The 14,980-nt window shown below is 45.0% G+C and overlaps 1 protein-coding gene across 4 annotated transcripts in view; it reads left to right on the forward strand.

The window, feature by feature from the left end:
• Positions 1 to 14,980, forward strand: part of PKD2L1 (polycystin 2 like 1, transient receptor potential cation channel) — a 116,590-nt gene that overhangs the window by 81,566 nt on the left and 20,044 nt on the right. The gene's annotated exons all lie outside the window — the stretch shown is intronic.

Here is a 14,980-nt window from a genome sequence, read left to right on the forward strand (position 1 = left end):
AAGCTCGTCTCTAAGTTAGAGAAGCAAGTGGCAGATGGAAGGGTGGACTATGGAAAGAAAGAGTGGAAGAACCATGTCAGTGCTGAAGTTGGCCCAGGCCCGTCTCTCAGGCGTGAGGATGAGGGCAGGAACTTTGCACTCAGCTAATTAGTTTGTTCAAGAGTTGCACAGGAAGTGAGGTTGGGCTCATTTACTGGAGATGGCTGTGTATGGTGTTCTGGCTAAAGCTGCAGCTGGGCCACACAACTAAGGTGGCCCTCACTAGAGGCCTGGTGGCCTCCAGCAGGTGCTGTTCTTGTTAGGGGCGCGCGCGGGTGTCTGAAGGAGGAACCTGAAGGTCTGACAGCCTAAGCGGATGTCATCTTGTCGCCGTGTGAGCGCTCCAGGACAGCTGGGCAGAAAGCACTTGCTTCTGCCAGGGCTCTGTGGGGCTCTGTGAGGACGAGGGGCTCCCTGAGGGTTTACCTGGTCTCAGCATGGGGTGACAGGGCCTTGCGCGTGAGGAACAATGGTGCACCTGCGCACATTCTGCAGGGCCTCTTGGGTTCCTTTCAGCAAATGACTGTCACAAGTTCATTGTTGACCTTGACCTTCGTCTTCACCACCTGCTAGGAAGCAGTGTTCCTTTCCTCTTTCAGATCCCATGACACTCACTGAAAGGCACAGGCAGCTCCTCTCTCCCTGAGTGACTTAAATGTCTGTAGCTCCAGATCAGCCTTTGGGACACGAGCAGGCAGTCTCTGGCTCCCAGAGTTACAGGGAATCGTGTTTCACTCCTCCGGATGTGGCTGGCAGGAAGTGGTGGAAGTTTGGGTTCTGGAAGCGCAGAAGTCTGGTCCACTCATGTTCTCTGCTTTCAGAGGTCAGTGCAGTGGTCAGTGGCAGGTGCTGTGGGGCTGGTCAACATCAAGGCAGAGACTCAGACCAGTCGCTGTGGAATCCTTGAGGGCCCGGGGCTTCAGAGCCTCTAGCTTGAGGCTGCAGAATGTGCAGAGTCCCTGCTCTGGCATCTCCCTTGGTGCTCTGGCAGGTGGCCAGCCAACCCCAGCCTGGGCAGTGCCGATGGGGACCTCAGTGTCTTGTGGAGCGTTCTGTTTTCCTGCAGTTGGGCAGCTCTATTTGCTTCCATTTCCAGAGGCTCCTCCTCTGTGCAGACACTGTGGGGGCTCATAGACGACTGGACACATGGGCCTTTCCCATCAGGGGCTCCCTTCTCCTTTTCAGGACTTTCTTATTCTCTTGAGTCATCGGCTTGCCTTAGCCTCTGCAGTGACCTTTCCACTGACTGAGTGCTGTAGCTGTCATGTTTCTCCTTGATCATCTGTGCTTCTAGCTAAATAATTTCTGTTTCTCAGGAAACCAGACACTGTAGTAGTGTTCTTGGAGGTGCTCTTATGTACAGGTGGAAGGCACAGGCTCTGAATTTGCACAGATTTAGGTTCAAGCACCACACTCGACTATTTACCTGTGAGGGACACTGAGCAAGTCGCTTACCTTCCTTGAAGCTCAGTTTCCTCCTGTGTACCTATGTAGTACAAGAGGATTGTGGGAGGTAATATCCGTGAGGTCACTCACTGAGTGCCTGGCTTGTATTAGAAACTATTGTGGATGCCCACCACACTGATGCTGTCTCCAGCCCTGGTATAAATGAAGCCAAGTACAGGAGGACAATATTCCATGGGCACCTGACGAGGCCAGAATGCTCCTGCTGTATCCAGACTTGAGGACCTATGAGGTCAGACAGAGGAAGTGATACCTGAGCAGAGACTCAAGAGATGAGCAACATTTCGTTTGCAAGGGGAAGATGAAGAGAAGGGAAGTTTCTGAGAAGAGGGGAGAGTATTACCAAGGCCTGGGGACATGGGGGCACAGTTTAGTGGATGTGCGTCATGTGCAGGAGCAGAGGGACTGAGCAACAGAGTGGGAGCAGATGAGCAGGCCAGTTAAGCAGAGGCAGATCGTGGTGGGCTGGATAGATCATTATGTACAATTTGCACTTATCCTGAGGGCCCCAGGGAAATCACTGAAGGGCTATAAGCATGGGAGTGACATCAGAAATTTTAAGTTCTGCCAATTCTGGGAAGCAGATCTAAGTTGGACCTGAGCAAGTTGAGTGGGGAAGATGATGATCCTATGCTAAACATATTAACTGGGTATTTTATTTAAGCCTTACGACAACATTATCATGGCCACTGAGCCCATTAAGTGGCAGCATAGCATGTTGGATAAGCCCCAGGCCATTGAGGTCAGGCTCTGGATTCAAGGTCAGACACTTCCAGTTTCCAGCTGTGCGACCATGAGCAAGCTTTCTCACCTCAGAAATGATCATATCTACTTGGTGAGATTGTGAAGGTTAAATTAAATGGCCCACCAATATGTTTAGCACAATTTCTATCTCGCACATGGCAAATACAGCCTGTTGTTCCTTCAACTGATAGCACACTCTGTAAAGCTATGAACCCAGCCAGTGATGGAGGATGAAGAGGGGAGAATTAATCTGGAAACCCCTAACTCCTGTGTGTTAAAATCTCTAAACTACCCGAAGACCTGCCATTTAACTACCCTTGACACTGAGAATTGGTGTCCACACACAACGTGCCAGCCTTCATGAGAGCTTTCTATGAGAGAATTTGGAGACCTTTGTAGTCTGATGGTTCCTACCATACTTAGTAAAGTGATACTCCTGCTAGTTTCCTAGCCTCCATGCTGTCCCTGCCCCTTCATTCTTTCAAACAAATTTTCAGGTCAATGGAGTCTTGGACATGGTCTCAGTAGGGCCACTGTGGCACTTGCAAAGGTCCTGGTCTCACCTCCCTGGCTTTCAGCCCCATTAATCTCTGAGCTCTGGCCACGTGCACACTCTTTCCATGGGGATGATATAGCCCCCAAGGGGATGAAAATAGGTTCTTGAGGCCAAAATCCCCTGGGTATTGTAATGGCTTTTAGCCCTCTAAAAGGCAACAGTACAGAAACAAATATGGTCTATCGGGAATTAAAATGTAATTGGGGTGGGGAGTGATTAGGAAGACAACATCTAAAGAGGCTCTTACAGGGAGGGCTCATGCAAAATGTTAATAAACACTGGAGGGGCCAGCGCTATGGCATAGCGGGTAAAGCCGCCACCTGCAGTGCTGGCATCCCATATGGGTGAAGTTCGAGTACTAGCTGCTCCACTTCCGATCCAGCTCTCTGCTGTGGCCTGGGAAAGCAGTGGAAGATGGCCCAAGCCTGCACCCATGTGGGAGACCTGGAAAAAGCTCCTGGCTCCTGGCTTCGGATCTGCTCAGCTCTGGCCATTGCGGCCATTTGGGGAATAAACCAGCAGGTGGAAGACCTCTCTCTCTCTCTCGCTCTCTCTCTGCCTCTCCTTCTCTCTCTGTATAACTGTGACTTTCAAGTAAAATAAATAAATCTTAAAAAAAAAAAAAAAGAAACACTGGAAAGAACCACCTAGTTTTGCTCATCAGTACACTGATTGAGCTCTCCTACCTATGGCTGGGGGATCTAAGTCTGGCCTAAAATCAGCCCAAAGCAGGTGTTCCACCAGAATGCTGTTGTCTAAGGACTGGAGTGCGTGCTTTCCCCTTCAGTTTCTGTGACTGGCCTCAAATGCTCCAGGACCCTGGTTTAGTACTAGGGGAAACTCTTTGGCCTAATGGATAGATAAGGACATGAGAGTCAGACAAACTGGATTCAAACTGCTACTTCCTGATGTTGTGGCCTGGGGCACTTCCTTGGTAGAACAAGCATAATAATTCTTACCTAAATAGAGATGACAGGTATTAGGAATCTAGCACAAACACTGGTAGCAATTATCTTTTTATTATCTAGAAGAATTTCAAAGCCTTTGGTCCTGTAAAAACAATACATTTCAAAAACTAAACCAATATAAAAAGGCTATATAACGTGAGTTTCCAAATAAATGACATCCTGGAAAAGACCAAACTCTGGAAGTAGTAAAAGTTCCCAGTGGTTGCCAAGGGCTGAGAAGTGAGCTGGATGAATAAGCAAAACACAGAGGATTTTGAGATCCCTGAAGGTACCTGCGATGGTACTGGATTATGTTACAACATAAATGGAAATCATTATACATTTGTCCTACCCCTCAGGATGAACCACACCAGCAGTGAGCCCCAAAGCACACTACAGTAGACCTTGCGTGATAATGAGTGTCAATGCAAGTCAGTTGTGTAACGAGTGTAGCACTCTAGTGTCTCTAGTGTGTGGTTTTGTTAACGGGAAGGCTGCAGGTATGAGGGTGTGGGTGCAGGGAATACATGGGGAATCTTTTCCCCTCAGTTTTAGTGTGAACTTTTTTATTTTTTTTATTTTTTTATTTTTTTTTATTTTTTATTTTAGTGTGAACTTTTAACTACTCTAAAAATTAGCATGCATTTTCAAAAGTGCATTAACAGTAACTTTCATGGCAATATTTGATCATATTTATTTCAAAATAGCTGAAAGAATTACAAATATTCTCACCACAAGAAAATGATACATATTTGAGGTAATGGATGTTAATTAACCAGATTTTATCATTTCTCATATATATATGTGACAAAATATCACATTGTAGCACATAATTATATACCATTTTTATTTGTCAAATAAAAATAAAAATATATAATAAAATAAAAATATCTTTTATAATTTGTAGTTGGCTTCACATAAAGAGATAATATCACTTGAGTAGCACTTTTTTTTTAAATCATTTTTTTAAATTTATTTGACAGGTAGAGTTATAGACAGTGAGAGAGACAGAGAGAAAGGTCTTCCTTCTGTTGGTTCACTGTAGACATGGCTGCTATGGCTGGCGCTGCGCTGACCCAAGCCAGGAACCAGGTGCCTCTTCCTGGCCTCCCATGAGGGTGCAGAAGCCCAAGCACCTGGGCCATCCTCCACTGCATTCCTGGGCCACAGCAGAGAGCTGGACTGGAAGAGGAGCAACCGGGACTAGAACCCAGCATATGGGATGCTGGCACCACAGGTGGAAGATTAACCAAGTGAGCCACGGCGCCAGCCCCAAGCAGCACCTTTTAAGTGGCCACTACCATCATCATCATTAATACTTTATCTCACTGGCTCTTCCCAGTGCCTCTATGAAATTGGCTCAGTTATCATGTCTGTTTCACAAAACACAAAGGAATCAGATCTGGCAACAATTTGCCCAGGTTCACACAGGAAGCAAAGTGGAAGAAGCAGGAGTCCAGTTAACCAACTGTTCGCTGACTGATTCTGAGACTTTTCCCTGCTGGGGCCTCCTGCAGCCTCTCTGTGTGCACATAAGCCACATACTGATTCATTTCCACCCATCGACATCATAGCAGAGATGACTCCCTGCCTTCCCTCGCAGTCTGGAGAGAATGTGACTAGCTCGCTCATTTTCTTTTCTTTTTTTTTCATTGATGTATTCAAAAGTTGAAATAAAAATTGGAAGACATTTTAAAATATAATTGGCTGCCACCAATTATTTTTTTATTTACCATCCATATCCATACATTTACATATTTTACTTCTTGAATTTTTGTACTTTCATTTATAATTGCATCACAAACATTTCCTTATGTTTTTAAGTAGGTTTATATGACAACTGTCACACAACAATTAACTGAAACATTTCTCTTGTGGTTTCAATATTTGCCTGTTATAGATAAATGTTTCTATACCTGCTGCTTTTTAAAAACTCTTGTTGAATAATTTCTTGAGAATTTCCATGGAGATATACTACTAGGCCAAAGGACAGAAATCTCTCCTTAGTACTTGCTGAGTGTTGTCATTGTGCCTCTGTCTGAGAGGAAACAGACATACTGTGACACCAGTGTTGTGATCCACACCAGATCTGTCACAACCTCACAAAATTGGATTTTCTCATTTCTCATTTTCATGATTAAATAGGTATAAAATGGTACAATTTCCTGTAGTGTGTTTATTTTTGATAAGGAAAGGCAGTTTTCTCTTATTTTAATTAATAATATGTACTTACTTGGTGTCAATTGCATAAGAAACCCTTTAGGAGGGACACAGGGCAAGAAAGGGAGCTGAGAACTTGGACGGTTCAGACCCTTGGTGGGAACCAACCAACAGGACTCTCATTTCCAAGATCTGGTTTCCTGGGAGCAGAAAGATTTCACACAGTTGGGCCTCAGCTGTGCAGCAATGTGGCCTGCATGGGCCCCCGTTTCTTCTCCCCTACGCTTTATTCTAAGAACTTGGTGGACCTAGAAGCCAGAGCTATTTGGCATCTCATCTAGCTAAAATAGAGCTTTTTCATGCAGGTGATGTGGTGAACCATCACTCTTCTCCTAATAACATTATCAGCTGTGCAGCCCTGTAACCTTACAAAGAGCTGTCACACCCATCATTTCATTTGATCCTGACAGCAGACCTGGAGGGGATAGATACTACTACTTCTCTTCCACAGATAAAGAAAATGTTAGTATTGTCATTATGAATCATTCAGGAGTGATGGTTAGTCATTCGGAGCCATCCCTGGTGGGTAGAGTCAGCCCTGACCCAGCTATTCCTCAGCAGAGAAAGTGCTGGAGAATGATCTTCCTGCTTCCTCTCCCACCACCCCCACACCATCATGTTATTTATGAAAGGGCTTCCAGCCCTTTGTCTTCTTGGAGGGATGGCTGTAGCCTTTTGTTGATGGAGAAAACATTGAAAGTCTTTGTGTAGAAACAATGGCTGTTTGTTTTAGGAGACATTATTGACATCTCAAAGGTGCACCTGGAACTGGCACTGTATAGGAGAGGCTCTGAGCCAGGCCAAGGCTGAGTCTGGTTGCCATGGAGTTGATGGGGGAGGGCAGAGACCCTCAGCCTTTGGTGATTCATATGTACACGTCCATTAATGCCAACTGGATGCTGTTTATCCATCACTGCTTGTCATGAAATGCCTCCCTCTATTCACTCTTTCTTTTAGTGGAGCTCAAGTTTCTGTCTATAGATTGGTGGAATCTGTATTTTCAGGAGAGGTTACAGTAAGCTTAGAGATCTGACAGATGTCTTTCTTGACTAAACATTCCTAGAATTGACTAGAAGTGGAACAGAAATGCACTGGAAGTTCAGGAAGCGTCTGTGGGTGAACCCCTGTGTGGCTATAATGACAACAGAAGGTAATTGGTCACATAGAATCATGGCTTTTGTGAAGGTACAGTGATAGAACAGAAAAAGCACAAGAACTAGAATAAGATTCAAATGAGGGTGCTACCAGTTATTAGCCATGCACCTTTGGCCCACAGGTCAAGACACTTAAATCTCTCCATGACTTGGTTTCCACCTCAGGTGAGGATAAAGTCTTCCTTTGTGAGTTTGATGGGAAACAAAGTGCATGGACTACAGTAGACTCTCAGTAAATATTAGTTCTGTTGCACATCAAAGATTAAATTAGGAAAATGCTGAAAGGGATCTCAGGGCTCTGGTTTGTTGTAGATGAGATCAGGCTTGGGCTCTGCCAGTATAAGTGACCAGAGAAAGAGCATGGACCCCGTATGTCATGGAGTGAGTCTGAGTACTGGCCCTGCCTCTTGCCAGATAAATGAGCTTGAACAAATCCTTGACACCCAGAATTTCATGAGTCATAGGAAACTTTGCTCCTGGGTAAGATGGAATCATCAGACATGGGATATTGGAAGACATTGTGTGGACAAGGTCTTTAAAAACTATGAAATAAGGTACACAGGTAATGGAGTACAATGATAGTGATAGAAAATCTTTAACTTATTGGTTAGTGTTCGCAGGAAGGCTAAGGTTTGATTTCAGGCATATCCTCGGTACTGGGCAGAGATTCTACCCAAGAAATAAGGCATATAATACAGTATTCCTCAGTGCTGTGCTCTGAGGAACTCTTGGCCTTCCTGAGACCCTTTCTGGGGTTTGTGACATCCTGTCTTACCTAATAACATAAAGTCGTATTTTTTTCATATGATTCAACTAAACCACAAGTTGCAACAGATTGAATGCAGCAGACATGAGAATCCAGCTGCTTTCTATTAAGACAGAAGGAGATTTGCAAACATGAAAAACAATGCTACTTTCCTTTTTTAAAAAGATTTATCTATTTATTTGAAAGGCAGAGTTACAGAGAGGAGCATCCGGGACCAGAACCGGCATCCATATGGGATGTGGGCGCTTCAGGCCAGGGCGTTAACCCACTGCACCATAGTGCCGGTCCCACGAGATTTAATTTCTAATGAGGCAATGATTGACAGATATCACCCAAATAAAACTTTTTGGAAACCTCAAAATTTTTAAGAGTTACAAAGAAGTCTTGAGAACAAAACATTTGCGAGCTTAGCGACTGAGTCAGAGCTGGTCTAATTGATTATTTCACAGCATGGGGGAAAAGAACAGATGAGACATGAAGGACATCCTGGGTATTGACAGATCCACCCACTCAAACATTTATGAGGTCCTACTATGTTCCAGGCCCTAGGTCCAGTGCTAAGGGCTTTGGAACATAGGAGGCACATCCTCTGACTTCAGGGAACAAGGGAGGCCCCCAGGTAAACCAGCAGTGACAGAGGTGAGGAGCGCCGCGGGGAGGGCAGCTCCAGGACCACGGTTATGTGGGGCAGAGTGCTCAGGGAGATCTGGGCCCTCCTGCAGGTCCCAGAAGCAGGAACCCATTCAAGTCAGAGGAGGCCCAAGCTCACTGCCAGGGAGGCCCAAAGGCATTGCCAGTTCCTTGCTTGCTTGCTTGCTTTTTTAGCAGTGTTGGCTCAGCCTGCAGGGGGCAGGGGTCGGAGGAGGTCGTCAGCCTACCAAGCCAGCTGAGGCCTCAGGCGATGAATAAGTGAGGGCTTTGCCAGGCAGAGTCCCAGTGGGCAAGTAAAGGAGAAAAGGTCAAACAGTGTTTCTTCTCATTCCCTTCCAAACTCATGAAAAATAAAACCGGGAATGTCTTTATTAAATTTTTACCCCATGCGTAGTCCTTGTTTTTAAAGCCAAATCTGGAAGGGGTGTCGGAGCCTCTGCCTGTCGTCGCTGTTCCCAGTGCTGTGCGTCAGGGCAGCCGTTCTCTACACTCACGGAAATGGAGGGGAATCTTGGGGGAGGGGCTCCGGTTGGTTCACACTGGAAGGAGGGGTTTGGTCAACGCGGGGCCTCAGTGAGATGGAAAGGCCCCGCTCTCGGTAAAGCCCCGTGGGAAGCTCTCCTCCCGTGTGATGGCCGAGGGCGGCAGAGTCCACACAGGAAGGTCCCTGGACGCGCTCTGTGGAAGACAAATCCGACCTCAGAACAGCAGCGAGGAACCGCCAGGCAGCCCAGCGTCAGGAACTGGCTTCTTGCTGATCCTTCTGGGTCCTGGGCCGGCTTTCCCAGCATGTGCGCTTCCTCTCTACTCTCTCCCAGGCACCGTTTTGTTTTCTCCCTCACCTCTGTCCATAGCTTTGGGGTCCTCTTCTTACTCCCTGATCCCCTGTCTTCCTGTTCCTGACACAAGCCTGGGCCTTCTTCAGGGTTTTTTAAGGCTTCTCCCTTCTGGGAACCAAAGGAAAACACATTTTCCACTTTTGGTTCTTGAGCTCCTAGGAAGTTTGTAGTGTTTGAGTAAGTTGATGGCCTTCAAAGTAACATCATTTCTGTTTAAATTGTCTTCAAATCAAACGATGCATTAATTACATAAGGATGCTTTCTCTTTGTATGGAGCCATGTTAGGGCCTCCTCTTGTGTATGGAGTAAGTCCCAGAGTTAAGGAGGTGATGCGTTTATCTGGGGTGACCAAAGCTGTCATCACGCAGTCTTCTGGCATTGCCTTTAACTGCAATAGTTTGCGAATCAGTCTACGATGAGCTACTCTTCACAGACCCCGTAACTCCAGAGAGAATCGATTCCTGGCTTTGGGGAACATGTGGTCTGGTCAACGTATTGATTATCCTGTCATTGTTACAGAAACTGATTGATCTGTGTACCTTGGACTGCACAGTTACAGATAAATGAGCCTTTCTACCAACTCTATTAGTTTAGTCATCTTCCCCTTGCCATTTATTAAGACTGTGTGAAATGGTGGCACTGTAATTGGAGTGAGCCTTGTCCATATGATCAGTAGGTTTTCCCTACCTGGTTTTCCATCTCTTATGGGTCCACATTTTTGAGGACTCTAGCCTTGACAGCGATTAACATCAAGAGGTCTTCTCTAATGCTTCCTTGGGTTTTAGTATTAAGTATATTTTGGGGTTCATCTAAAAAGAGGAAAAATATCTTTGGGTCTCAGCTCTATATCACTCTCTGTGGCTTCAGTTTTTCTAAGACAATTATTCTCTGGATGATCTTGGGCAAAACAGTTCAAAAGAATAGAAAGACTGTTCACAGGTATTACTCTGTAGCCTTCTGTGGGATCAGGTGTAACCACTGCTGACTCGTTGGCCAGAGAAATCCCCATAGCAATGCCAGGATCCTAGATTATACTCCATTTGGTGTACTCAAGCCCTCTTGTTTCCTACCCAGAGACAGAGACAGAAGTCTTACTTATTTCTTATGACATGGACTGAAGCTCCTGCTGTGTCTTGAGGTTTCTGAACAACACAAAAATAATGCTGTGGAGTAGGGGGGCAGTGTTTTTCTAGGATGGCTCTGAAGAAGCTCATCCATTTTACTAAGGACTTTGACTTCCTGTTTTGGCTACTGTCTTGATAAATTTAAGCAGTTCTGTAACCATGTAAAAATTTAGCACCCAAGAGTGTTTATCCTAGAGGTTAAGATACCCTTATTCTATATCAGATTACCTGAATTCAATTCTCACTTTTGGCTCCTGACTGTAGCTTCCTGCCAATGCAGACCCTTGGAGGCAGAAGTGACAGCTCAAGTAATCGAGTTTCTGCCACCCTTTTGGGAGACTTTGATTGCATTCTTGGCTCCTGGCTTCAGCCCAGCCATTGAAAGCATTTGGGGAATGCATCAGTTAATAGCACACACTCTCTGTCCCTCTGCCTTTCAAATAAATACAAATAAAATAAAAGGAACTTTAAAAATAATTTAGCAACCATCAACTATGGCTATACGTATTCTACAAGAATCAAGTATTATTCTCTCCCTTGCCTCTGTGTTTAGAATTGAATAGTACAGGGAGTTCCAGCAGCTAATCACAAGTGTGTCCTTCTGCTCTAGTCCCTTGTCCCATCTCCAAGTCCATCCCCTGAGGTAATCTGTTACATTAATTCAAGATGGACAAGTATTTATAGGTCTATTCTTCCAGCTGTACCAAGATCTCAGGGCTAGTAAAAAACTTTAGAGACATCACTAACCAGTTCTTGGATTCATTTTCCATGTTCCGCGTGATCACCCTCGGCCTGATTGAATTCCTTTTAATAGCAACTCATAAAACTCTTGGCCCTTGAATCTGATTTCCTAAGGCGAAAGCAGCCATGTTCTCTAGAACTTGTCTTCTGAGCCTAAACTCTAGAAATCTTGATAGTGTTCAGAGACTTTGGGACTGGGGCAGATGTGAGTGATCAGGTTCTCTCAGCTGCCATTTCTGTTGGCACATGGAGGTAACATTCTGCAAACCTTGAATGCATACTCTGAGCATCTAACCCTTCACTCATTTCCAGGTTCCACCTTTCTTCTGTGTCCTGTCCTACTAAAGAGACATGAGGTATTCATAATCCAGCCTGGAATGACTCAGTGTGTGGGCGGCATAGCATCAAAGAAGAGATTGATAGGAGGAATTGCCAAAGAAGAAGACTTTGAAGAACAACAACAACAGAATGTTTTTTGCAGAGGGCTTTCTACTAAGAAAAGAAACAGGGTTAGTGTACCCATAAATAGTTTAAGAAAACTGTGATTAGAGTCCATTTTTAAAAAGATTTACTTATTTATTTAAAAGGCAGAGTTACAGAGAGGTAGAGGCAGAGGCAGAGAGAGAAAGAGTGAGAGAGAGAGATCTTCCATCCACTGGTTCACTCCCCAGATGGCAACAATGGCTGGAGCTGGGCTGATTTGAAGCCAAGAGCCAGGAGCTTCTTCTGGGTCTCCCACATGGGTGCAGGGGCCCAATGATTTGGGCCATCTTCTACTGCTTTCCCAGGCCATAGCAGAGAGCTGGATCAGAAGCAGAGTTGCTGGGACTCGAACTGGCACCCATATGAGATGCCAGTGCTGCCAGCAATGGCTTAACCCACTATGCCACTGTGCTAGCCCCAACTCTGTTTTCTTTTGATATGAACTTTGTGCCATGAGTTTGACTTCAGCTCTATTTTCCCCCATGCCTATTCTTATTTTCATAGAAAGTTTTCTTTTTGGAAAGTACTGGTCTGACACGAATCTCGATTAGAATATTGATTTTTCTGTAATAACAAGACCAAAAAGCAGTGATTTGGATAAGAAGTTTATTTCTGGGGCTGGTGCTGTGGTGTATCAGGTTAAGCCTCTGCCTGAGATGCCAACATCCCATATGGGTGCTGGTTCAAGACTTGGCTGCTGCACTTCTTGATCCAGTTCCCTGTTAATGCACCTGGGAAGGCAGAAGGAGTTGACCCAAGTGCTGGGGCCCCTGTACCCACGTGGGAGACCCAGAGGAAGCTCCTGGCTCCTGGCTTCGGCCTGGCCCAGCTCTGGCTGTTTTGGCCACCTGGGGAGTGAACCAGCAGATGGAAGATATTTCTCTCTCTTCTCCTCTCTCTGTAACTCTGCCTTTCAAATAAATAAATAAATTTATTTCTCTCTCACATAAGTCTGGAGTAGAAGAAAGCCTAGACTAGCATAAGGCTTCCTAATCACCTAGTACTCAAGCTCTTACTGCTTCTGTCCCACACTGCAGCTCCTGCTCCTGAGCCCTGACTCGCATTAGCAGGAAGGAGGAAAGTAGAAAGGGAAGGCATGCTCCTTCCTTGTAAGGACGTGAACCAGAAGTTGTAAGTGGAAGTACACACTTTACTCACATTCCATTAGCCAGTACTTAATTAAATAGCTGTATTTAGCTACAAGGGAATCTGGGTAATACAGGGTAGTGTCCCCAGTTAAAATTACATCATTATGCAAAAATAGAAGGAACAATATTGTGGGATAACTAATAGTCTGTGCCAGATAAGGTGAAAAGAAATCCTATCTGTTGTTTGGCATTGAGGACAGTAACAGTTCATGGAACCTGGAGAAATTAAAGTGTTAGTTGATAGAATTTCCCTAAAACAAATATCACTGGGGGAAATGCTTAAAGCTGATTCTCTTCCGTCAGGAGTGGATACGAATATGCTTAGTTAAGCCCTTGTAAGACTATTATCAGAAGCTGTTGGGGTGACATAAGTGGGAAGAGTTTGATAATACTCTATTTTGTTTCACAAGAAATAGAATCACCCTACAGGAATAACCACAGACCTCCCAAACCCATAATTATTTATGTGATCAAAGGCAAACTGGATCCAGTGTGCCAAGAAACAGGTGGCAGGGTTTCAGAAAACTTCCCCAGAAGCCCAGTGATAAGAGCCTCAATAAGAAGCCACTAGAGAAACTGCAGGATAAAATTATAGACTGGGTGAAATCCAAAGAACTTCAACTCATTTACAGCTGGAGAAGGAAAGAGCAGTTGAGGTTCTATCAGCACAAAGGTTGTCAGAGCTGGGATTTGGGGTGCAAGATATTCCTTGGATTTCTAGAGAAGTGTCCTCAATGTTTCTCTTCAGAGATACCCAGTTTAGGAAGGAGCAGGTGGCTTCTGAGTGCCAAGAACTTGAAGGCCCAGTTTCCAACACAGGAGCAATCCCATAAAGGAACTGTGCATGCTCCGACAGAAGCATCCCAGCTCGCCAAGGTTCCTTGCCAATTAGTAGAGGGAAGGAATCTTGTTCCTGCCCCTGGAAAGTGCTGATAGAAAAGAGCAGCCAGGTTCCCTCTTTAAGTGGTAATTAGGAGAAGGGAAGGAGCTTGGTAGCATGTGCTGGCCTATATAGCAATCACCTGGGAAAAGATACAGCAACTGCTGACATCTTGCTGTTGCTGTGAGCTGGGAAAACCCGCCAGCAGTTCAAAGACAGAACAAGGACATTCAGTCTCTACTGTAAACATAGGAATGGATAAAATCAGGTTATTACCCAAGTTCATGATGATGATTAATTAATTATTACGTCAACTCTCTAATCACCCTTTATATTCCACCTATGTCTAAAAGGGATCTGAGCCAGCTTACATTAAAAAGCACAGATATAACAAACTATAGTCCATTCAAACTATAATGAAAAGACTTTGCAAAAGTAGTGGGAAAAGATAAGGAAGGAAGATAACATATATCAGAAAATTTAAGAGAAACAAGTCCTGCAAATGAGAGCAAAGGCTGAGGTTCCTAGCAGCCATAGCAAAGAGAAAAAGTAAGCAGATTGCATAGTTCTCATTGTTGAGCAAAATAAACTACACCAATCAATAAGGATATGCTGACTCTGGGAAGAAGTGACCTGGGTGATTTTTATATAAAAGATGTGGATGATCATAAAGATAAAAGCAATGTTAAGAAATGAAACTACTGTCTGCCTCCCTTAATCCATATTAAATGCCCATTCTATATGGGATTAAGAAAAATAAAGGCTGGTGCCGTGGCTCACTAGGCTAATCCTCCGCCTTGCGGCGCCAGCACACCAGGTTCTAGTCCCGGTCGGGGCGCCGGATTCTGTCCCGGTTGCCCCTCTTCCAGGCCAGCTCTCTGCTGTGGCCAGGGAGTGCAGTGGAGGATGGCCCAAGTGCTTGGGCCCCGCACCCCATGGGAGACCAGGAAAAGCACCTGGATCCTGGCTCCTGCCATTGGATCAGCGCGGTGCGCCGGCTGCAGCGGCGGCCATTGGAGGGTGAACCAACGGCAAAGGAAGACCTTTCTCTCTGTCTCTCTCTCTCACTGTCCACTCTGCCTGTCAAAAAAAAAAAAAAAAAAAAAAAAAGAAAGAAAGAAAAATATCTTCCTTATCCTAAAATTATATATAATAATATAATCAATGGGTGTATATATGTGTGCGTGTGTGGATATGTGTGTTAAAGTATTCAAGAGTTCTGTC

Source organism: Oryctolagus cuniculus, chromosome 15 (assembly GCF_964237555.1).
Source record: "Oryctolagus cuniculus chromosome 15, mOryCun1.1, whole genome shotgun sequence".
Classification (NCBI taxonomy): Eukaryota; Metazoa; Chordata; class Mammalia; order Lagomorpha; family Leporidae; genus Oryctolagus; species Oryctolagus cuniculus.